This window comes from Leopardus geoffroyi, chromosome A1 (genome assembly GCF_018350155.1).
Source record: "Leopardus geoffroyi isolate Oge1 chromosome A1, O.geoffroyi_Oge1_pat1.0, whole genome shotgun sequence".
In the NCBI taxonomy this organism is placed as follows: Eukaryota; Metazoa; Chordata; class Mammalia; order Carnivora; family Felidae; genus Leopardus; species Leopardus geoffroyi.
This window is the reverse complement of record NC_059326.1, coordinates 171,392,037-171,417,664: the sequence shown is the minus strand read 5'-3', so window position 1 is coordinate 171,417,664 and position 25,628 is coordinate 171,392,037. Positions and strand designations below refer to the sequence as shown.

General features: G+C 38.1%; 1 long non-coding RNA gene across 3 annotated transcripts in view; it reads left to right on the top strand.

The window, feature by feature from the left end:
* Positions 1-21,721, top strand: part of LOC123609629 — a 198,111-nt gene extending 176,390 nt beyond the window's left edge. For all 3 annotated transcript variants that reach the window (XR_006717874.1, XR_006717873.1, XR_006717868.1), the window contains one exon: positions 21,568-21,721. This is a non-coding gene — a long non-coding RNA (uncharacterized LOC123609629). The remainder of the gene's footprint in view (positions 1-21,567) is intronic.
* Positions 21,722-25,628: the final 3,907 nt, after the last annotated feature.

The following is a 25,628-nucleotide window of genomic DNA, read 5'->3' as shown; positions in this document are numbered from 1 at the left end:
TTTAAATGTACTCATTTAAGCATCCCTTACTCATTCTCTTATTTCTTTGCTGTGAGTTATGTCTGTTGTCTATCATCTTGATGCAGACATTCTCATATGTTTTACCATTCTTATCTGTGAGCTCATTTTCCTAGGGCATTATCTTCTCTTTGAGCTCACTCACAGATACCCTGGATTGTGGAGATTTCCCTTTTTAGCTTTCCTTAGGGGCTTTAAATCCCTGAGCAAGCTCTTAAGTTTGTGTTTGACTCTGGATTTTTTGGACTTAGATAGTGTTAACTAGGCCTCTGCAATCATGTGACACATATCCAAGATTCTGGAATCACATGGCTTGAATAGATGATTTGCTTATCAAGTCCTGTTCTCTTGCTTGAAGACCAACCAGTTTTTCACCACAGGGGTAAGACAGGTAATTCTGACTCTTATCCTCAGGTTGTCGTTAACATACACACTCTATGGCTCTGTTCACTCCCAGGATCTGCCTCTTTACCATGAGTTGCCAGACTTCAGCTCAAAATGACTACATTTCTGGCATCTGGGTATTTCTCAGTATTCCTTTCATCCACGCTATATACATAAATATAAGTGTAATTTAATATATTTTATTTAGTATTTCTAGTTTACTTGAGTGCAAGTGAGTATTTCAGGTATGTACTTACTATGTCCTGTTGACTTAGAAATCTCCACAGTGTTCCCATCATACAAACACAGAAAGAAATTTCTTACAGGTAATACGTAACTCATAACTCATAAGGATGAGTTATGTTTCTTACCACAAATCTTAAAACTGAATGTTTTTTTAGCCACTATGTAGTTTGGGTACAATTTTTTTCTCACTTCTAGTACCTACAGCTACAGAGTCCTGACTGAGCTGCATTTATGTGAGATTTTCCTTTTCTCTGACTCTCGACTTTTAATTTTGTACTTCAGCATTTAATGAGCTTTTGTAAACTTTCTCATTTATTTTTGTAGAATGAGGTGGCATATAAATAAAATTCTGTATTATAATTCTGTTTATTTATATCTGTTAGCCATACAAATCATGACCTCAAGAAGTACAAGAACTGGATTCCTCTTTGAATCTGTACGGGCGGTGTAGTTCCTAGATTGTAGCTGGTGCTCAATAAATGCTGTTTGAGTGAAGGAATGAAACACCGGTAGTATAACTCTTACTACAACCCTTGCTCTTCCCTTTTCCTTTTGTGTGTCAGCCAGGCAAAGTGCAGGTCTGGTTGTTAAGAGTATCAGTGCATGTGGACATGTATTCTCCTTTCTAGAACAAACAAAAATCCCAGACTCAGGGTCAAATATCTAGCCTTCTTCCTCATGTATTTTCTTTGGAAAATTGATTTGTTCTTTGTCATTTATTCAAAAACCATTTTTCAGAAAATTGCTACTTGTCTAAGCACTATGGTAGGCCTCAAGTAATTGAATATGAACAAGGCACAAGTCTCTGACTCAAACCTTGCAGTTTGGTAGGTAGAGGAACACTTGCTGGCAGATATTTTAAGCTCCATTGAGAAGCTGGACTGGCAGGTAAGGTCTGCTCAAAGCCTAAGGGGGAAATACATATGGATGGGGTTGGGGAGGAAGACAACCATGCTCAAGTCACTTTGTAGGAAAGGCTCCTACTTGGGCACAAACAAGAAAGAGTTAAGGGGATGAAGTCTTTGTGTTAGAAACCAGTTGATAGAAGGTCCTTGAATAGAATTCAGAGTTCTGCAGGCAAGAGTTGAAAAGCCGAGTCTAAGTATAAAGTCAAGAAATAGTTATTTTTGACAATTCTTAAACGGCAAAAGTAGGGTTTCAGAGGTCAGCAAGATGCCACAAGGCATGCAAAGTAGAGGCTAGAGTTAAATCTTTGGAACAGTAATGCAGGTATTACTGTCTTTTGTTTGGGCCTGACGTCTTGGGTGTTAAATATTGTTATGGACTGAATTATGTCCCAAAAAAATCCATATGTTGAAATGGGAACCCCCAATATGATTGTATTTGGAGAAAGGATGTTTAAGGAGGTAATTAAAGTTAATTAAGGCCATAAGAGTGGGGTCCTAATCCAATAGGAGTTGTGTCTTTATAAAAAGAGGGAGAGACACCAGGGATGTGTAAACACATAGGAAAGTCAATGTGAGGATATAGTGAGAAGGTAGCCATCTGCAAGGCAAAGAAAAAGGCAAGAAACCAATCCTGTCGACAACTTGGTCTTAGACTTCTAGCCTTCAGAATTGTGAAAAAATAGGTTTCTGTTTTTCAAGACACTTAGAAGTATTTTGTTATGACAGCATTAGCAGACTAATATACATACTCTTTTTCTTAAAAGAATTCTAATCTGCTTTGGACAGTAGGTTAGTCTTTGTCATCTGCAACATTTTGCACTTATTCAGTCTTAATGGTCACCAATATCCATCAAAATGTATTTTTCAGAAAGGTATTGTACATCTTATTCTTGCCCTCTCTCTGTTCCTAGCAGGAGATGGGTACAGCATGGTCTGAGGGCAAGGCCCCAGACAATATGGGGAACCAGCTTCCCAGCTTCTAGCTCTGTGCAAACACAGGAAGCATTAATTGCTTACGGCCTCTCTGTCCTTATTGTAATATGTATGGAACCTGTTACTTTCCATTTTGCATATTGATTATTTCTTGCTTTGCATTCCTGTTCTCAACCTTTCTTTATCTTTTGATTGTGTTTCTCCTCTTAACTCTTTAATATGTATTTGTGAGCTAAGAAGAAAATGTTATTCTCCAGTCTAACACTGCTTTGAAGTATACAGAAATTGTCATTTATTAGAGCAAGTCATTTAAATAATACTAAAATGCATTATTTGGGGTTCTTAAAAAATGTCATTCTTTGAAGTTTTGTGAGGTGAGAAAAAAAAACAAACCAAAATGTATCACTACCAAGCTATGATAAAACTGAAAACTTTTGCCAAAGAACACTTGCATAATGAAACAGTTCCTTTTCCCATTAACATAATTGTTTTGCATTAATAGATTTGTTAGTAATGAATTAAATACTGCATAGACCTTTATTTTTCTTTTTTTCTGACCCAGAGCAATAGTCTGCCTTTCTGTAACTTTCATTTATTGGTTCTAGGCCTTCATCTGGATCTGGGCATAAAATGTGAAATCTCTCTTCTACCTGACAGTGCTTCCAATATCTGAAGATGATCATCATCTTCATTGATACATCAAATGTGCCATCAAAGAACCCATTTTTTTTTTCACTTTGGCCAAAAACTGTCATGAGAGACTAAATCATGTGCTTAGCTGAAAGTTAGACGTCAATTCACTTTAATTAAATTCAAGTTAGTGAGATGTGCAGGGCTCAAGAGAATAATGTCACAGTTCCTTAGCTGGCTCATACCTCGCTCTCTGTCCCTAATCCATTCTCAACTTGCTGACATTTCCACGGGTACTTGTGCTTAGACTTCAAGGACATGAGGCTGAGACTTCACATCCCTTAGGAGTGATTATTTCAAAATATTTCCCCTAAACATGTCATGTGTTCCCACATTGTTGTGCATTGCATATGTTGGTCCATCTACCTAGACTGTCCTTCTTCCTCTTGACCATTCTTCAAAATTCAGCTCAAATCTAGTGAAAACTCTTCCTTAACTCCCCCAGGCAGAGTTCATTGCCCCCAATTTTCTGCTCTGGACACTTGGTTCATGTCCTTCTTCTATCATATCAAAGTCATAATGATGTGACTTAAATGTCTGTAAGGGTTTTGAGGGCAGAGACTCTGTCTCTTTAAAATTTTGTATTCTAGGGGTGCCTGGGTGGCTCAGTCAGTTGAATGTCTGACTCTTAATTTCAGCTTAGGTCATGACTCCAAGGTCATGGGATCAAGCCCCATCTAGGTCTCCGCACTGAGCATGGAGACTGCTTAAGATTCTCTCTCTCTCTCTCTCTCTCTGTCTCTGTCTCCCTCCCTCCCTCTCCCTCTACCCCTCTCCTCTGCTGGAGCATGCTTGCTCTCCCTCTCTCTCTCTCTAAAAAAAAAAATTATATTCTCAGTAATTTGTTTATTGAGTTGACCCTCAATAAATATTTGTGGGACACATGTTGCCTGGAGAATGAATGCATGCTCAGATAAAGCTTAAAAACTGCAAATTTTTATAAGACAACTAGTCTGATTGAAAAAAAGATAGTAATGGTGGAGGTTGCCAGTAATGAAGGACAAAATCTTTGGGAACAAAACTAATGGCCTCAGATGATTCTGTACCCAATCATAGAGTGTTCAAAAGGAAAATCATTGAGTTAGTCCCAAGGCATATCATGGCCATGGCTGTCTGCCACAGAATGGCCTCATAGCACACCAGCAACTGCTTCTGCCTTGCCTTTCTGGGAAGTTCATACTTGACAAGGTTTTGAGTTACGCTGCCCTGAATTAGTCACCCCCAGGGTAGGAAGTCCCTGCTTCCTATCCTCTAAGTATCAACACATGTACCTGTATTATGACAGCCCAACTTGTAGTTTACTGTGGCTGGAATTGGGCTAATCATTTATAATATCTTTTATTAAATGACCCTCTTTTTCAACCTTTCTTCATGCTGCTTTTCTCTTCCTTCATCATGATTTCCTCTCTTCTTCCTCAAATGACTTTTCCCTTTTCTCTTGCACTTGCCCTTTCCCCTCCTTAAAATCACTTATATCAATAGCCTTTACTATCAAACTGAGGCATAATTTGGGATTTCAATGCTCTGGGTTTGTTCCAATAATCATCCCATGCTACTTCCTTGTCTCATTTACCCATGCAAATTAGAGAAATATCCACAAGGAAGAGTTTTTGCTTTACCGTAGCCAACTAATTTTAAATGAAATAAAATCTATACTCTTAAATCAACTCTTGTGTTCCAGAACAATATCAGGGGCCCTGGGAAGATAAAAAATAAAAAGGTAATATTTTTCCATCAAAGAACATGAACAAAATCAGATAATCCCAAAGGTGCCTAGACAAGGAGTATCACCCTTGGAGCAGACAGAGGCACAGATGAATCTTTCCTTTTTTTTTTTTTTTTTCCCCATATTCTTGCTTCTGCCTAGCTGGCAGGCTGCCCTTAGGTTGTGCAATGTGGAGACCAGGCGTCTCATACTGAAAACAGTAGGGCTTCTTTCCTTTCTTCTCTCCACTCAAGAGAAACATTTGGAACTATGATTAGCAGTACAATATGTCTGTGAAGAGAAAGAGTAGGAAATCATTTCAGCAGATAGTAAATTAGGAGCTATAGAAGAACGTGGTATACATGATCCAGACCAGATCCAGGTCTTTAGAGATAGTGTGATTCGGGTAGAGGTGTCATGAAAGAGAAGGGGATGTAGGGTTTGGGGAAGAGGAACTCTTTGGAACCAAATGGAAGGTGTCCTTTGGCACTTTTATGCCTCAGCCTGACCTTGGGATGGAATTATGTCATTGCTCTATCATTTCAATTATTACTCTGAAATGTGTTATACACAAATATAGATGTGAACCATTCTAACAACTCCAGGATATTTGAAATGGAACCACAAAATAAATGGACATAATTTGGAAATTTTTGAGATTTCAAGTACTGGTGAGGATGAGAAGCAGTAAAGATGGGGATGTTTTTATATTATTGAGGAGAGTTTAAATTGGTACATAACTTTGGGGAACATTTAGCAACATTTGGTAAAATTGAATACTCATGTAGCCTTTGACTCAAACATGTCACTGCTAAATTTATATCCTAACGTGGAGTTGGGCAAAGTTTTTCTGTAAAAGACAAGATAATAAATATTTTCAGATTTGCAAACCATCTGACAGAAATTCAGATTCTGTCACAACTACTCAACTCCACCACTATAGTGTGAAGGCACCTATAGACAATGTATAAACAACGAAGCATGGTTGTATTCCAATAAAACTTTATTGACGAAAACAGATGGCAGGCCAGATTTGGCCCACAGGCATGGTTTCTGATCCTGCACTAAAGAAACACTCAATAATATACACAAAGGTAAATGTACAAAAATTTTCAAAATGCACTGTTGGTAATAGAAAACAATAGAAACAACCTTAATTCCATCACTAGAGAAATGGACAAATGAATTGTTACATATATGTTCAATGAAATGCTATAACAGAATAAACAAGAACCCTATATCATCATGGATAAATCTCACATAATGTTTATATAGGAAGGATGCAGACATAATTATACAATTTAAAGTTTTAAATATAGAAAACAATTATATTGTTTTGAGACACATGTAGCAAAAATACAAAGACATTTTTGAGAAAGACAAACATGAAATTTAGGATAATGATAAGCTATGTGGAGAAAAAGGTAGTGCTGCCAGGGTGGGACACATTGGAGACTTAAACTGAGATTTAATGTTTTATTTCTTAAGCTCATGGAGGATAAACATATGCTTGAATGAGTGCTGATTATATTATATCCTAGACTTTTTGTATGTCTCAAATATTTTATGATTGAAAAAATTTCTAGGGGTTTTAATTTTGAATGCCTTTGCATTGAGCTGCAGCTTTTGACCTGATATGCAGCTGCAATTACCTTATCTCATTCAATGGTGTGGCCCACATAGTCAGTCCAGGTGTGTTTGATAGCACATTTAACATAAAAACATTTGTGCTGGACGATGAAAATGCTTTCAATAGCTCTGGTCTTTCAGCAACACTTTGATTTGTGATTGGAATAGGTTGCTATGGAAAATTGCTGGCTGAGAGGAGAAAGGGTTTTTAGGATTTTGTTTTCTCATTTATTCATTTTTGTACTTTACCATGACTTCAGTTTTCTTGACTAGATTCCATGGTTTCATTGTTGTTCTCTGTTTGTTTGGTTTTCTTTTTCTTTGAACATTCTAGTAAGAGATTCACCAACAATTTTTGTCCTTTATTCCACATCTTAGTTGGATGAGTTTAGGTCACCATATCTTCCAAGTTAGGTGACTTTCTTGTTCTCCAGAGAGGATGAGACAAATTGGAAGTGCCTTCTACATGGGGAATTGATTAAGTTCAGATTTTTCCCACACTGGGAAGATGCTGATTTGGATTCATAGTCATGATATGAGTCAGCCGCAGCTGGGAACATATCGTCCACTTACAGTGAGCTGTTCCATACTTGGGAAAGGTGACAGATGGACGGGGCAGGAGAGAGAAGTATTGGATTTGTTCTAGTATTTAGGAATTTTTTCCATAAATACATGCCTTGGACTACCACTCACTTTTGCATGGCCCTTAGGCACAGCTGTCTGGGAAGGACTCTTGTTTTTGTCTGTACTGGGCACAGAAGACAAATGGTCTTTGAAGTTGATGAAATTGAAATAGCTAGGAGAGATTCTAGCCAACTGATTGTTGACATAGAAGTAAATACCATCAGGGCATCTCTAATGTAGCCTATATAGGCAGGATTGAGTTACAACAAAGACTAGAAGCATATAGTTTCTATGGTTGTTGTGCTAAAACAGTGAGAGTTAATTTCAGTGTGAATTGGCCTGTGTTTATTCAGCACACTGCATTCTATTTTCTCCACAGCTGTTCACTGCCATACATTTCTGATCCAAAATACAAAGTTGTCCAAAAATTGTGGAACACATTGACCTGATCTTCCCACTAGGGAAATAGCATTACAGGAAAGATGAGATTATTAGAATAAGGCTTTTGTGGGAAATTCAATATTTCTGGATTTATAGGAAAGATTAGTTTCCTACCTCTCTCTACAGCAATTTATCTTAATTATTAAAATCTGAGACTAACAAATGTGTTTTCCAACAAATGTAACTTTGATATTCAAAGAATTTAATAGGACTCTTGAAAACTGAAATGGCAGCAAATATTAGAAATTATGAGTAATGAGAATGAGGGTCATGGGTATGGAATGCAGAGTGTAAACATACTAACTGGTAGTAAATTTAGTAGAGGGGTCTAGGAAAGTCTCAGCAACTCATGACAAGATATATTTAAAAAAACTCAAGAAAGAAATGTATTTAATTACTTATAGATGTACATGATAAATAAAATATGCTGTCAAAATATTGCTTGCTAAGATGCTTTACTTGAAGGTATGTATAAAAAAAATTACCAAATTAATGCACTCTTACAAGAAGTGATTACCTCTTAGAAGGAGAAAGAGTATAGTGTGTTGAATAAGAGCCTGGTGTTTGTAGCTAGGTTCTAACCACTATAGATACCACCTTGCTAGTTTCTCTTTGAAATTTAGTTTTTGCACCTGTAAAGAACAGATTAATTACTTACATTCATTATAAAGATTTAATAAGATACTATAAAACAGTGTAATTCCTGGCACTGCCAATCAGCACTCAATTCATATCTGTTATGATTACATTATATAATTGTCATGTCACATTTCTTATTAGTAGAACTAAGGTAGACAATTTAGTTCTTAATTGAAAGAGCAATCTGAATTAATGAGATATGAATTAAAGAAGTTTTTCTCTATCAAGTTTGGCATTTTGGATCTCCAAAGACAATGCTTTAATTAATTTTAAGAAAGCATTTTATTTATGTATTTATTTTTGAGAGAGAGAGAGAGAGAGAACCAAAGTGGGGGAGAGGTAGAGAGAGAGGGAGACATAGAATCCAAAGCAGGTGCCAGGCTCTGAGGCATCAGCACAGAGGCCAACGCGGGGCTCAAACCCATACACTGTGAGACTGTGACCTCACTGTGAGACTGTGACAGTCAACTGACTGAGCCATCCAGGTGCCCCAGGAAAACATTTTAAAGTAGCTACTGTGTATAGTCAACTATGAAATATTATGGAAGAAGAATTAAAAAAACAGGGATTTCCATAGTTTTACATTATTTCTTTGAATTTATACCTTTTAAAATGTCAAAGTTACGCTTGTTGAGAACATTAAAACTATAGAATGTGCTTCTGAATATTACAAATAGCCACTTCCAGGAGTGCCTGGGTGGCTCAGTCATTTAAGCGGCCAACTTCAGCTCAGGTCATGATCTCACAGTCTGTGAGGTCGAGCCCCGCGTCGGGCTCTGTGCTGAAGGTCAGAGCCTGGAGCCTTCTTCAGATTCTGTCTCTCTCTCTCTGTCTCTCTCTCTCTGCCCCTCCCCTGCTCATGCTCTGTCTCTGTCTCAAAAATAAATAAAAACATTAACAAACAAACAAAACACAAATAGCCATTGCCATAGGAGAATTAAAGTTTATTAGCTAAATTATGTTTTAGAAAAGTATTTGGAATAATAGTGCAGAGATTAGCATTTTCTTATTCTTCGTTACAAGAACTTTTATGTTTCTGAGTTGGTTGGGTTTGATTTTGGCTTCCCAGTGGGTTGACTATAAAACTCGGAAGGACATATGATTGGAAGGAGAAGCAGAAATAATTTTGGAAGAAGTTGGGCTATTCTTTGGGTGGAGGTGGGATCAATGGGAATTTATTTTCTCATTGGGCAGGAGAACAAAGAGGAAATACAGTGCTCTCTGAACAATTGTCAACCCCTTAAAAAATGAGCTCTGGCAGAGGCAGTACTGAGGCACCTCCATATGCCTTCTTCACAAGGAACTTTACTGGAAAGAATGAGAATAGAGCTGGAGGAAATGACCAATTCTACATGACAACTGAGAAGTTTTCAGGGGACTTTTACTGTCTCCTGAGAAATGAATGCATTGTGTGTAAAATGAAAAACTGTATTTCATGGTGGTGTTATTCAGATCATCTAGGATTTAATATGATTGGCTATTGTTGATAATGCTGCTATAAACATCAGGGTGCATGTGTCCCTTCCAATCAGTATTTTTGTATCCTTTGGGTAAATCCCTGGTAGTGCAATTGCTGGATTGTAGGGTAGTTCTATTTTTAGCTTTTTGAGGAAACTCCACACTGTTTTCCAGAGTGGCTGCACCAGTTCGCATTCCCACCAACGGTGTAAGAGATTTGCCCTTTCTCCACATCCCCACCATCATCTATTGTTTGCTGTGGTATTGATTTTAGCCATTCTGACAGGTGTGAAGTGATATCATTGTAGTTTTGATTTGTATTTCCCTGATGATGAGTAATTTTGAGCATCTTTTCATATGTCTGTTAGCCACCTGGATGTTTTCTTTGAAAAAATTGATGTCTTCTGCCCATTTTAAAACTGGATTATGTGTTTTTTGGGTGTTGAGTTTGATAAATTCTTTATATATTTGGATATTAACCCTTCATCAGATAGGTCATTTACAAATATCTTCTTCCATTCCAAAGGTTGCCTTTTAGTTTTGTTGATTGTTTCCTTCGTTGTGCAGAAGACTTTTAACTTGATGAAGTCCAAATAGTTCATTTTTCCTTCTGTTTCCCTTGCCTCTGGAGACATATCTAGAAAGAAGTTGCTAAGGCCGATGTGAAAGAGGTTACTGCCTATGCTTTCCTCTAGGATTTTAATGGTTTTCTGTGTCACATTTAGGCCTTTCGTCCATTTCAAATTTACTTTTCTGTATGGTGTATGAGAGTGGTCCAGTTTTATTCTTTTGCATGTTGCTGTCCAGTTTTCCCAACACCTTTTGCTGTAGGGGCTATCTTTTTTCCATTAGATATTCTTTCCTGTTTTGTCAAAGATTAGTTGAACATATAGTTGTGGGTCCATTTCTGGGCTTTCTATTGATCTGTGTGTCTGTTTTTGTGCTGGCACCATACTATCTTGAACACTAGAGCTTTATAACATAGTTTGAAGTCTGGAATTGTGATGCTTCCAGCATTGCTTTTCTTTTTCAAGATCGCTTTGGTTATTTGGGGTCTTTTGTGGTTCCATACAAATTTTAGGATTTTTTGTCCTGGCTTCTGTGAAAAATGCTGTTGGTATTTTGATAGTAATTGTGTTAAATGTGTAGATGTTGGGTAGTATAGACATTTTAACAATATTTGTTCTTCAAATCCATGAGCCCAATGTCCATCAACAGATGAATGGATAAAGAGGATAGAGTATATATAGTGGAATATTACTCAACCATAAAGAACGAAATCTTGCCATTTGCAACAACATGGATGGAGCTAGAGATTATTATGCTAAGTGAAGTAAGTCAGAGAAAAACAAATACCATATGATTTCACTCATATGTGGAATTTAAGAAACCAAATAAATGAACATAGTGGGGGAAAAAGGGAGAGGGCAAACCATAAAACAGACTCTTAACTATGGAGAACAAACGGAGGGCTGCTGGAAGGGAGGTGGTGGGAGGATGGGTTAAATGGGTGATGGGTATTAAGCAGGACACTTGTGATGAGCACTGGGTGTTGTATGTAAGTGATGACATTAAATCCTACATCTGAAACTAATATTACACTGTATGTTAACTAACTGGAATTTAAATAAAAACTTGAAACTATATTTAAAAAAAGGCCTTACATGAAAGTTACCTTTTATTTTTTTTAATTGTTGCCTTTGCTATGCACAATTTTTTTTTTTTTTATTTTGATGTAGTTCCAATAGTTTATTTTTGCCCTTGTTTCTCTTGCCTCGGGAGACCTATCTAGAAAGAAGTTGTTCAGGCCGAGGTCAAAGAAGTTAGTGCCTGTGTTCTCTTCTAGGATTTTAATGGTTTCCTGTCTCACATTTAAGTCTTTCATACATTTTGAACTTATTTTTCTGTATGGTGTGAGAAAGTGGTCCAGTTTCATTCTTTTGCATGTTGCTGTATAGTTTTCCCATCACCATTTGCTAAGGAGACTGTCTTTTTTTCCATTGGTATTCTCTCCTGCTTTGTTAAAGATTAATTAACCATATAGTTGTGGGTCAATTTCTGGGTTTTCTCTTCTATTCTATTGATCTATGTATCCGTTTTTGTGTCATTACCATACTGTCTGGATCACTAGAGCTTTGTAATATAACTTGAAGTCTGGAATTGTGATGCTTTCAGCTTTGCTTTTCTTTTTCAAGATTGCTTTGGCTGTTTGGGGTCTTCTGTGGTTCCACACAAATTTTAGGATTGTTTATTCTAGCTCTGCATAAACCTTCTGCCCAAAAGAAAAAAAGAGAAAGTAAAGAAAAAGAAACTGATAAGTACAAGCAATTGAAAAGTCATATAGTTTTCTCCTGAAAACATCATTGTGCTTAGAGCAACTTTCAACTAACATCTTCGTTTCATTAAGATGTAAATTTAATAAGTAGCAACAAAGAAAAAAAACGGAAAGGAAAAAAAAGCTTTAACATGAGAGTTCTTTAAAATCCATAGCTCTATACATATATAAATTAATATTGTGGGGAACTTCAATGTAAGGCCCATACTTAACTCCATACACATTTGTCATTTGTAATTTTGGAAGTACTTTGTCAAGGTTCATTTGAGGATCTTGTTTTTTTTTGGAGCAGCTGGTGGCATACATTCGATGCCTATTTTGTGTTTGTTGTGTGTGTGTGAGTGTGAGTGAGTGAAAGAAAGTAAAGTAAAAAAGAAACTGAATTAAGTTGACAAGATCTCACCAATGGATGATTAGTAGAATTGGCAATTCCATATTGGTAAGTATTCTCACTAACTTTTACAAATTTAGTTCTTACATACATGTGTTATGTCACATCATAATCTTTTTAAAGAGTTTCCTCTCCCTCACTCTCCGTCCATTTTGTTCGGGTGGGGCTCACACTGGCTAACTCTAAGGAAGAGGATATATTTCAAGTCAGATTAATGACCATATCATTTGTCCTTGGTCACTGTGATTGGTTCAGAGTTGGGGACAAGATGTAAGGTAAGCCAATGCTATCTAAATAGGCATGCTAAACTGGTTTGGATCATTTCCATCTTTTTACAGAAACCTTGACTGAGAATAAAGCAGATACTGAGGAAAACAGGGCTGTGAAATAGAAACACAGTGTACTAATGATATCATGTAGGACCCTGGATCCAACTATTCAAAAGCCAAATTCAGCTCTTACATTCCTAGTTATATGTGTCAATGATTTCATTTTTGTGGTTAATTTATTTTGAAGTTGGTGGCTGTCATTTCCAACGAAGATATTCTTTTCCATTTTCCTCTCTTCTTCCATCTTTCCTTTTACATTTTCCTTCCCTTTCCTTTTTATCCTTTCTTCTCTTCCTTTCCCTCTTACTTAAGAGGTCTTCAAAAGAAACTACAGCAAATAGGATCAGGTCATACAAGGCACTGAAAACTAAGATAAATGTTGGACTTTATCATGTATATCCTAAGCTATTTTATTTTGGAAATACATAGCATGATAAGAGTTGTACATTAGGATGATTATTTGGGTAGAAGTGCATAGTAAACACTGATAAATGAAGAGAATACATACATGAAGAGTGATGAGGGTGTTACCTAAACTTAAAGAAAGAGTTATTGCCTTGGTGTGTTAATCTATTGGGATAGAGATGTAGGAATAGATACAAATAATAAAAATTTTTAAGAGAGACATGGGTGGAAATTGCTAACCAAATAAGAGGGATAACGGAGAGTTGAAGATGATTCCGAGATATTGAGTATATAATGATTGGGACTTCGATGCAACAAAGGATTATTGTAAATAGAGAAATGCTAGGGAAGGTGAATTCATTGAAAGTTGAGTTTTGTTCTTGCTGAATTTGAGTAAGGACTTGAAGAAACTGGTTTGGAACTCAGAGACATCATTGTTGAAAATAGCAATTTGGAAGTCCTAATCAAAGGGATCCTTGATGTGGGCTAGAAGAGAATGTTGTAGGCAAGAGAATGCATTTCACAGAAAGAAGCGTAACTGAAACCTAGTGTATCCTGACAAATGTTAGCTGCTATTATTGTTGAAGAGTGAGCAATAGTAGGGTGCTTTCTTAATGTGGTATTGAATTAACCAGGGGACAGAATGGAGATGCAAAACGGGAACCAACTGTCAAAGCTGCATAGAAAGTGGAACATGCACACTTGCTGTTATTCAATGGCACAAACTGCTCTGCAGTGAATGAAAGACACCTGCAGTGTTGTAGATGTAGTACAGTGCAGCCAAGACACCAGGAAAAGCAACAGAGCCTATTTTAGAGACTGTTTTTAACCAGCATCAGGGGTCTGAGTAATGACTCCGTCACATGTGATCATGACTCTCACTTATCAGATGGGAATACAAATCTCATGAGACTTTTTTAGGTGAAAAAATTCAGAATATCCACAATTGAAGCAAATATGAGTAATTTTTATTTTAGTGTTATCTGATGTCATTCTCAATAACAATATTAAATGATATTAAACATTTTATGGTAAGCATCAGAATTAAAATTTTATTAACAAATAGCTATCAAATACTGGCAAACACTTTTTCCTAAGATGATTACCGTAAGAAAATAAAGAAAATGTCTGTTGTGAGGATGAGTTAATAAAACGATATTTATGAGAAAAAGATAATGCCTTATGGAGTTGATCCCTGAGACAGGTACTCTTAACACAAAAGCAAAAAAAAAAAAAAAAAAAAAAAAAAAAAAAAAAAAAGGTAGTTTTGTTACTTTACAAAATGTTGGACTGAACATTACCAAGAGTCAAATCCTGAGTCCACACATGGTTCAGATTAATCAGTAGTAAGTACATTATTGTGTCCATATAATAAAATTAAATATCTTTAGGAAATAAAATATAGAATCTATGTAGACAATAACATAATTGAAAGATTTACTTTCCATTGATTGGATTCTCTTAGGTCAACTTCTTAAATTACTTCTAAGACATGTAAGCCACGCTCCAGGCCAGAATCACTAAGGCTTTTAGCTATTAATCCCATTCTTAGATGTCCTGTCATAAAGTTCTAATACCAGCTTTGTATTCATTAATTGTAAAAAGTATCAAGTACTAAATTGACCCCCACTTCCACCTCCAAATTTGTATGTTGAAATCTTAACCCCCAGTACCTCAGAGGGTGACTGTATTTGGAGATTAGGTCTTTAAAGAGGTAATTAAGTTAAAATGAGGTCATTATAAAGGACCTACATTTAATATGATTGGTGTCCTTATGAGAAAAAGAGATTAGGACACAGACACACATAGAGGGAAGACCCTGTGAGGACATAGGGAGAAGACAGCCATCTACAAGCCAGAGAGAGGTCTCAGAAGAAACCAGCCCTGCTGGCACCTTGATATTGGACTTTGTGTCTAGAATTGTGAGAAATAAATTTCTGTTGTTTAAGCCACCCACTCTGTGTTATTGTGTTATATATAAAAGCCCTAGAAAACTAGTACAAAAAGGTATGATTTTGAGCTTTCACTCCAGGTATTAAACTCCTGATTGTAACAAGATAATTAAACAATCAGACAATAAGCCTGATAAGCCAGATGATTTTTTATTGATTTCCTCCTTTACAGTTTGCAGTTGTTTGGGAAAGGGAAGTTTGTCCATTTATTTGCTTGTAACCCAGAGGTGGCTGGGATCCCATAGTCATTCTGGTTTTTCCCAGGAACAACCTTGAGGCAGGAATCCCTTTTTTCCTTATCCAAAAAAAGAAATTGATGTCATAAAACAAAAATGTACTTTCTGGTGTACTTTGGGTGGTCTTCCCTGGGTAGGCAATTCTCTGTGCTCTCTATATTGTCAGAGATGATTGCTGGGAGAAATAGGCACTGTTTGCATGATTCCACTGGCAGAGGACAACTGGAGGCTCATGCCTGGAACTCTTGACTGCTGTCCTATGTGCCTCTTTCCTTGGCTACTTTTTGACCTATAACCTTTCACTATAATAAATAATAACCATGAGTATAATGGTTTTTGCTGGGTTCCCTGAGTCTTCTAGCACTGTGTTGAACCTGAGGATGGTCTTGGGGAAACTCAAACTTGAGACTGGTGCCAGAGAGGGTCTTAAGGACCCTCTGACCTTGCATTAGGTTTTAAAAGTGAAGGTGGTCTTAGATACTCCTAATTTTTTGCACTAGGTCACTCACCTTTTCTTTCTATTCTGGAGCCAGGGCCCATCCTGAGGTGCATTAGCTGGTGGTGGGTGGTAGAGAAAGCCATACCTGTTTTTGTTCTATAAGATGAAAGGGAAGGGAGGTATATGCCTACTGAGCTCTTTTCTTGTGGGCCTGGAAGATTAGAGAAACAAAGAGACTCTGATCTCCTTGTCAGTAGAACCTCATGGCTGGTGATAGTTGCCTGTCATCTCTCTGCTATCTGGTGGGCTGATGGGATAGAGGGCTTGGCATTTTTTTAAAAGTTTATTTATCTTGAGAGAAAGAGAGAGAGCACAAGCAGGGGAGGGGCAAAGAGAGAGGGAGAGAGAGAATCCCAAGCGAGCTTGGTGCTGTCAGTGCAGAGCCTGACAAGGGGCTTGAACGCATGAATCGTGAGATCATGACCTGAACCGAAATGGAGTCTGAACCTTAATTGACTTAGCCACCCAGGCACCCTCAGAGGGTGTGACATTTAAATCAGGAAGTAGAAAAGGGAGTGATAACTCCCAGTTCAATAATGGTTTTTGTTTTATTTTTTCTTTTATCTCCATTCTTTGACTAAATTTTGTTTTTGCTATCTCACAGTTCTCTTTCAGGTGAGGTATATTCAACACCTTTATTATAAAAGGGTGGATTCCTTAAATCAATTTTGCAGTTTATATAACAAGTAAATTTACTTTGGAGGAGTAGTTTTGTTATGAAAACCTACTATACTTTGCTTTTAGAGTGGCTAGCAATGGGAATTCTTGGAATGAACTAATGCAGATTTGGATATACAGTTGATTTTCATTGTTGCAGTTATAGTCTATACTGTACTCATGTTGTGTTTTATAAAGCTGCCATATACACTGAATTAGTGAATACTGAACCATTGCCCCTAGGGAAAATACATGGTTAGTTTCCTGCCAATGACTGGTCATAGCATTATATCAACTGATCAATAACTTTGTTTTATGTATGCTTCTCTGTAAAGATACCTTATTTAATATACTGTTGATTCAGTAACTTTGACCTCGTGGCCAATAACATTACAACTTATGCCTGAGAGAAGCTTATCTAACACATTTTTTTTCTCCCTTAAGCACATCACAGCCTTCTTGCACTCAGGAGCACTAGAAGCACTTTGACACTACTCTTGGGCCCTTTTAAACTGTAGAATCACTGACAAAAGGCACAAAACTGTGAAAAATGTGTCCTAAATAGATCATGAAAAGAATACTTACTTACAGTATGAGAGCTGAAACAAAAAGGCAGAACATTGCATTGTTTGACCTCATCTGGGAACTTGCACGTGGAGCAACTCAAATTTTTTGCACTCGATGCCTACTAATGACTGCAAAAGTCCTGCGAGTATTGATTTTGGGCTTACAAATAGATTTTAGCAAGTAGGCAAATTCACAAATAATGAGGATTGTTCTAAAATATCTTTAAAAGGAAATTGGTACTTTGGTTATGATGTTAATGTCTCTGTAAGAAATGAGAGCTTCTTATATTTTTCCCCATCATTCCAAAAGGGATAAGGCCAGAATCCCTATTCCTATCACCTACCTAATGTGTCAAATGTGTGCTATGAGAAGTCCTCAGTCTTGGTAAGGAATTTGGCTTGTTTGCTAGATGGTATTCCATGCTCGAGGATGTGAGGATCCATGGACTCTCTATCAGGAATAAAAGTTATTGTGAGGAGAGAGGTAGAAAAGGAAAGAAGAAGATGGTTTCTAGGTACTATTGATTAAAAAACAATCTGTGAGTCTACTTAGATAGATTATGACTAAAGTAGTAAGATCAGAACCTCTCCAGTGATGGACTGATCCGGACTGCTTTTCCAGCTATTGTAAGGCATGACAGTAGGGCTCCACTCTTTTTTCCCCCCAATAAAGACTTTACTTCTACATATTTGTAATAGAGATGCCATCATCTTTCTTAATTGCTTTGCCAGAAGGTTCTGCGAGTATTGTTACAGTTCATGGATGACCTCTGAGCTGCTGACTGCAGTAGATTGAGTCTTCAATCAGGAACAATAATAATGGTAGTGAGTACTCATGGAAAGCTTTTTATGCTCTAAATTCTGTTGTAAGCCCTTTACATTTTTGAAGGCATTTCAACCTTATAATAGGCCTTTGAGGTTAGAAATAGTATCATTCCCAGTTTCTGGATGAAAAAAATGAGGCATAGTTTAGGTAATTTGCTCCAGAAGACATGCATATAGTAAGTGACAGATTTAAGACTCAAACAAGGCCATCTGCTTACAGAGCTCCTACTCATACTGTTCTTTCTCAAGGAAGAAGCAAACTTAGAAAATTTTTAAGTTCAAATTTCACTTGTCTAGATGCTAAGATTAACTTTTTTAAATTGAACTAAAAACTGTATAATCTATTATAAAATAAAACAAAAATGAGATGCAGTTACTGACAATATCTCACAGTGTAGATTTGGGTAGTTTGGGTTTATAAAGTGTTTATCCAACTTTAGTATTGGATAATTAGTGTTCAGTAATCTGATGACCCATATGATAATCCTCATGTGCAGCAAGTAGAACAGGGAGAGGATATAAGGATCCATTTGTGAAGGTCTTCATATTACAGACAAGGAATATGGACAAAGGATTGGAGTGCCCAGTGAGGTGGATAGTGAGAGACAGAAGTCTAGTGTCCTTGGGGAGGATGGCCAGGGAGGAGTGTGTTACTACAAGAACTTGAAGGCTACGGCCAGGGTGACTGGTAATCTAAGAAGGGCTGGATAGACACAAGGCCAGAGGAAATACTGAAGGAAAGCTGAGCCAGAGAGGAGTCAGAAGGCAGAGGGGCAGATAGATGTTGAGGTTAAATTACATGAGCAAGACAGGGAAGCCAGAAATGGCAGAAGTCAGCATAAGGAGCATTTCAAAAGGAAGGACTGAGAAGTCAATAGCAGGTCAAAAGTCAATGGTCAGTTTTGGACAACCTAAATCTTAAACAGGCAGGTGAATTGGAGCTGCAGAATGGTGGGTCCAGTGAACCCACAAGGGGTGTGGATAAGAGGCTGGTGTCAACCCGGATGGAGAGCTACCTGGTAGGACAGGAGGAAGGGCAGATGGGGCACAAGGATGGAAGTAAAGAAGCCAGAAAAATGTCCTTGACACATTTCTAGATAGAATCAGAGACCTGGGAAGAGGGTATTCCTTTGTTTGGGGAAAATAAATGGGTCTTTTGGTTACCCAGGAGTTCTATTTTATAATTTACATAGTTGCCTTATCTTTAACCAGAGCGATGTCTCCTAGAACTTAGTTGCTTTTGGGGGGAGGAAGGATGTTTCATGTTTCTTTTCTCTGTGTGCAGTTAAATAGCTGTGCCTTATGCTGATACTTTTTCCCCGGGTAATGTATGATTTTGTGGGGAGAAGGGAGTAAGTGTTGAGAGTTCTGTGTAGGAACTTTGTATTTGAAAGGGAGAGTAGGAATGATCATTACTTTATGCTGGGGAGGAGATCAAAAAAAGCGTTTAAAAGGCTTGTACAATTCAACTTTGATTCATTCGTTCAGTGAATTGTGGTTGAGCTCACTTATCACATGGAGGATTCTGCTGTGGAAATTACTCTAGTGTGAAAGATAGATATGACCCCTGGACTTCTGGAAGCTACATTGAGTTGCTAAGTTAACTGAATAAAATTGTCTTCTTAATTTTTGGTGTCCTTTAAAACTGAAAACCTCAGAATGTACTGAAGTGTAACTTCTAAGCTCTGCTGTAATTATGTCATGAATGATAGTAAGACTTTCTTTCTTTCTTAATTAATTACATAAGACCACTCTCTTCTTCTGAAGGTAGAAGGTACTATTCTCCTGAAGGGACATTACTATTGCCAGTTATCTTGTAAAAAAAAAAAAAAAAAAAAAAAAAAACAACAAAAAAAAAAACATAGTTCGTCCAAGAGTAGAAAATGAAAGGGAATTAGACCCTGGACCCTAGGGAAGGATAAACAGTTCTCCGGGGCCTCAAGTCTAGTTTCCAAGACCAAAGAGTCAAGAATACTTTCATTGGTGGGAATAAGTTGGTTTTTGTCCGTGGAATCCGCTCTTGGATTAGTCAAGGAGATACCTGGATGGGCCTAGAACTGCTGACGTTGAAAGGAACCATGGCTAGCAGGATTATAATTTACTTTGTTTGCTACATTTCAATGACTTTTCTATGCTCCTTTAGTAGAAAATTTGTCAAAAGTTGTCCTTTGGTCTCTGCTCTCTCTGTAGAGAATTAAGAGGATAATTGTGCATTTGGGATGCAGCTGTGAAGGCAGCATGACAATGGGTACTATACTGGATTGAACAGTGCCCCCTTCCCCAAATTCATGCTATCTCCAGAGGCTCAGAATGTGACTTTATTTGGAAATAGGGCTATTGTCGATGTAATTAGTTAAGATGACCATACCCCATAATTCAGTATGACTGGTGTACTTAAGAGGCACAGCGACAGACATGGAAGAGAATATGTGGAAGACAGGGATGAGGCAGAGATCGGAGTGATGTGTTTATGAGCCATGGGGTACCAAGGATTGCCAACAACCACACCAGAAACTAGGAAGAGGCAAGGAAGGATTCTCTCTTTGAGCCTTCAGAGAAAGCATGGTCCTGCTGACCCCTTGATTTCTGACTTCTAGTATAGAACTATGAGAGAATGACTTTCTGTTGTTGAAACCACCCAGTTTGTGATCCGTGGTTATGGCAGCTACAGAAAACTAATACAGACTCTTATTCACATGTGCCTAGAACATACCATTAAAATGATAGAAAGAGGACTGTATTCCCTTCTTCTAAGAACCATAAGAGACTCTTAAAAAAGGGTTTATGTGATCTGAAGAGAAACTAGAGCACAAGAGAGAGACTCTTAAAAATTGAGAATATACTAAGGGTTGATGGGGGTGGGAGGGAGGGTAAAGTGGGTGATGGGCATTGAGGAGGGTATCTGTTGGGATGAGCACTGGGTGTTGTATGGAAACCGATTTGACAACAAATTTCATATTAAAAAAAAAAGATGTACATTTTACATTTCTGAAAAAGGGGTGGGAATTACAATTATAGCCTACATTTTTAATGTAATTGTTGCAGGAATAATCTTACCTCAAACAAGACAGGACCTTATTTTCCCCCCACAGTTCAATTAATTTTTATTTTATTTCATTGACGTGGCACACACTTAAGATGTCCTCATTCCCTCACCCCCTAAGATTTATAGCTACATTTCAAAGTACACGTGTAGTAAGTACTACTGTGTGGAAGGGGGTAAAGCTGCATTTGTCTGGGCAGCATCTTTCCCTGCTGGGAATGTCCATCCTCCTCTCTAGGTATCAGTCCTTGGTCTCTGTGGGTCTGTTGAGATTCTCTGTTCCTTTGCTCCTGGCCTTCCAGGTCTATTGGTATTCTTTGGTAAGTGCAAACCATGCTAGGTTATAGAGATCTCTAGGGTGTTGTCTAAGGTCCTATTTCCTACATTAAGTAAACAGCTTCTCTCTTTTAGTGTTTGGGGATTGGATAGAATATTTTTTTAATCTCTACCTTTTTGCTGTCACCTCTCTTCTATGTGGTTATGAACACAGCCTGGTGGCTCTGAGTGTAAGGTAGGGAAGGGAAAAGTGGGGAAATATTGGTGGGAAATTATCAGTTAGCTTTCAAAAATGCTGTACATCTACATTTCTCTTCTAGAAAAATAATTACTAAAACTACCCCCAAAAATCCTATAAAAGTCCTCTTTCTTTTCTAGGTGGCCCTCTCAAGCTCCTCCTACTCACCCACATCACCATGCTTTGCGTCTCCATCCAGAATGTGTTCTTCGAGGACAGTAACTCCCACAGGCAAAGCAGCATCTGGCCGTGTGGGTGATCTATTCTTCAGCCTCTCAAAGTTGTGTAGGTAAGTCTCGCTAAAGTTACTGCCTCCTCCATCTTGGGTTTGCTGCTTGTTCCCCCCATGATGTTCTCTGTCCTTCCAGGACAGTCCTACTATCTCCAGGTTTCTCAGGCACCTGCACTGGCACAACAGTCCACTTGGAATAAATCTCTGTTGGGCCTCGCATAAATCAAATACTAAGTAGCTCATTGCTTAAGGCAGTAGGCAATGTGGGCTGGTTCCCATCCTGGAACTGCAGGCACATTTTCTTTCACCTGAGAGTCCAGGAAAAGTCTCAGAGTCACTCATGTCTGGCTCAATGGAGAAGCTAGACTAAGGCAGCCAAGGTCTGTTCAGGTCCTGTGTGATGCCATTCATGGACCATCTCTGGTTTCTGACACCATCTAAGTCCTCCCTACCTTCTAGAGTAGTAGCTGTAAGTTCTCTTTGTGAGCACAGTCTACCATGCAATATCTGTTTTTCCCTCAAGCAAAGAAAAATGAATGGTACAGGTGCTTGAAGCTCTTAGAGATTTTGGAACTGTGCAATAATACCCTTCATGGGTTTGCTGACCATTGGATATGCGAAGTTAAGAAAGCTGTAGATGAGAATCTCTCATGTCACAGAAAATAAGGAACTTGGACAGTTCAGGGTAATGGATGTGGGTGAGAAAGAAGATAGCCATTTTATCCTTGACTCAGATGGTAATATACTCTCTCAATAAAGGATTATAGGGAAAGGGCTAACCACTTAAGGGGTAACTAACAGAAGAAACCAGGAAGGAGTCCAAACAGATTTACTAGCCATTAGGGCCAATGTATAGTTGTAGCTTCAGAATCCCATCCTTTTGAAACTTGACCACTCAAAGATTACTCCATAATTAATCAATTTATTTTCTTTGGGGGATCCCTTTTTAGATATCAGATACTTTCCCAAATGACAGCATATCCGCATTTGTACTAAGGGGACTAAGAAAAGGATTCATGTCCTTGCTTGAATCAATAAAAAAGTAGTCTTCTTTCATGGTTGGTGGGCATGGTGAAACATCAGGAATCAAAGATAGAGAGCTATGAGGATGGAGGGGGAAGTAGGGCTCCTCACATACCCACTTGTATGCATTTCTCTTCATAAATCTCATTTTTGCTGAAGGATTAAATAATTGCGGGTTTGATTTTTAAGAGGCAAAAGAGTGTAATACTAACAAGTTAGAGGTATTCTGGTCATGTCACATTTGGCCCAACTCCAGAGCAGAACCATCTACCTTATGTGACAATGTCTGGTTGGGGCAAGTCCTAATGAACTGCTATGTGATCTTCCTACTTATTCAGGAGTGTGGGGCTTGCTTCACTTGATTTGTGGGCTTAACAGAAGGATACAGTCCAAGGACTGGCACTACCAGTCAAGAGAGCTTGGCTTCCTTGGCTCTATTGGCTGCATTGCCTGCATCATGTGAATTATTTGAGTTTTTGGGATCTTACATACCAGATATCAATATTTCAAAATTCTCTTTAAGAGGTTTTTTTCCATATACCAAATATTTGAGAGGAAACATTCATCTGAAATACTAAACATTTTAAAAGGGGGAACAGATTTTTTTTTTTTTTTTTTTTTTTTTTTTGCATAATGGGAATGAAGAAACTAATCTTTTTGGAGAAAAGCACTTTCATTTTTGAGTAAATGTGCATGAGTCCTATTTTGCTACTGATTGCACATTGGTAATTCTTGACTTGTACCATTTCTGACTTGTAATCTAAGTCTAAACTTAGATACTTTGGATTACTCAGATAGTGGATGTGACTGTGTCTCTGTAGGATGGTTATGGTATTTTGAGTATAGTGCTGGATTATTTTGATCATTCATGCTAATACATTCATTCAATGTATTGTGATGAGCTCTTTCTCATCCACACTCATGTTTCCCTATGTTCTGAAGAAAATTTATATCCCAAGCAATGCTTATAGGTATTTTTGTTGAGGGGGAAGGAGCATGAGGGGGACAGTTTATGGTCACCTTAAACTTGAGAAATTCTGGGTTAAACAAAAGCAAAGCAGGTGTCTTTGTTGAAAAACTTTTCTGAACTGTTCAATATGCTGTGTACATATTTTGAGTCTCTAGTTTTCCTCTCCTTTTTTTTGGTAGAATATCCGTTAATATTATTCAGGATCCTTTTTATGTCAGAGAGTTTGGGAAACACTAGTCAATTCTAGGGATACAATGAGATGCAATTGTTTAATCATGACCAGAGGGATTTTAGCCTCTCACCAGATGGTTGTGAAAGTAAAGCCCCTGGAGCAACTGTTAGCTCCTTTTTTGGAAGGCCTGATGAGAAAGATGTCTCTTTATCTCAGATAGCATTATATAGACTTTTAGAGAAGGAAAACGAACCAGAGGACCTGTAACTCTGTGGCTTTGGAATGCTGTCTTTTAGAGCATTTTATTAATTAACATACCTTTGTCAGAAAATGTTAGACCGAATCTTAAAAAGTATCCTCACTATCTACTGTTGTACAACAATTTCCCTGATATGTAGTTTGTTAAAATGACAAAGGTGTCACAGTCTCTGTGAGTTGGGAATTCAGGAATGACTTAGCCGGATTGTTCTGGCTAAGAGTCTCTTAGGAAGTTGTAGTCAGGATGTAGGCAGAGACTGCAGTCATCTTGAGGCCTGGCTGGGACTGGAAGGTGTGTTTCCAAGATGGCTCACCTACATGTCTCTTGGCAGGTGACCTCAGTTCCTCACCACATGTATGTCTCCTTAGGCTGCTTGTGCGTGTTCATGACATGATAGCTAGCTTCACTGACCATGAGTGATAGGGGGAGAGAGAGAGAGAGTGAAAAGGAAGCTGTGGTGCCTTTCAAGATCTTGTCTCTGAGGTTGTATACTGTCACTTGTGCTTTACTCACTTAGAAGTGAGTCACTAAGTCCAGCTCACATTCGAGGAGATTTAGGTCCCACCTCCTAGAAGGAAAAGAGTGAAAGAATTGTAGACATATGTTAAAGCTACCACAGGAGGTTTAAATAACAAGGACATGAGAAGAGGCAAAATAGGGCACTGCCTAGATTATTTAGTTCAGCACATCAATGCCATCATCAAGAATCCAAGTTGTTTCCATCTTCTGTTCTGCCATGCTTAATGACTTGGCTTTGTGTTCAGGTTAGTTCCCAACATAGTTGTGAAATGACTGCACAAATACCAGCTGTCCTGTCCAGTCACAATATCCAGAAGAACAAATGGATTGCATCTTCTTGGTGTCATGATTTTTGCATAAGGGAACTTTTGTTGGGAGCTCTCCGTGGCTTTCTGTCTTGCTAGTGGGTCAGAACTACATCATATGCTCAAGACTAAACCAATCACAGACAAGAGGAGGGAGATGGCCACGAGTGTCTTAGGTAGACTTTTGTAGACTCAGGGTCAGGACATGTGCCCTGAGGTGGCGGACCCTGAAACAGATTAGAGTTCCCTTTACAAGGAAGGGCAGGAAATGACTACTAGGTTGACAATGAACAGGTAGATTGCCATGGATCCTTCACCTCCCTCCATAACAGTCTTCCAGTCACCATGCCATGCATACAGGACAATGTCACCTCTTTTGTAGAATATAAAGGCTTAGGGACGCCTGGGTGGCTCAGTCGGTTGGGCGTCCGACTTCAGTTCAGGTCATGATCTCACAGGCCATGAGTTTGAGCCCCGCGTTGGGCTCTGTGCTGACAGCTCAGAGCCCGGAGCCTGCTTTGGATTCTGTGTCTCCCTCTCTCTCTGCTCCTCCCCTGCTCATGGTGTGTCTCTCTCTGTCTCAAAAATAAATAAAAAACATGTTAAAAAATTTAAAAAAAGAATATAAAGGCTTATACTTTAGACAGAAGATCAAATCTAGGGAACCCCTCAGCTGTTGTTTATATAAAACTCATTCTAGTTAAAAGGTCTAAAAAAAATG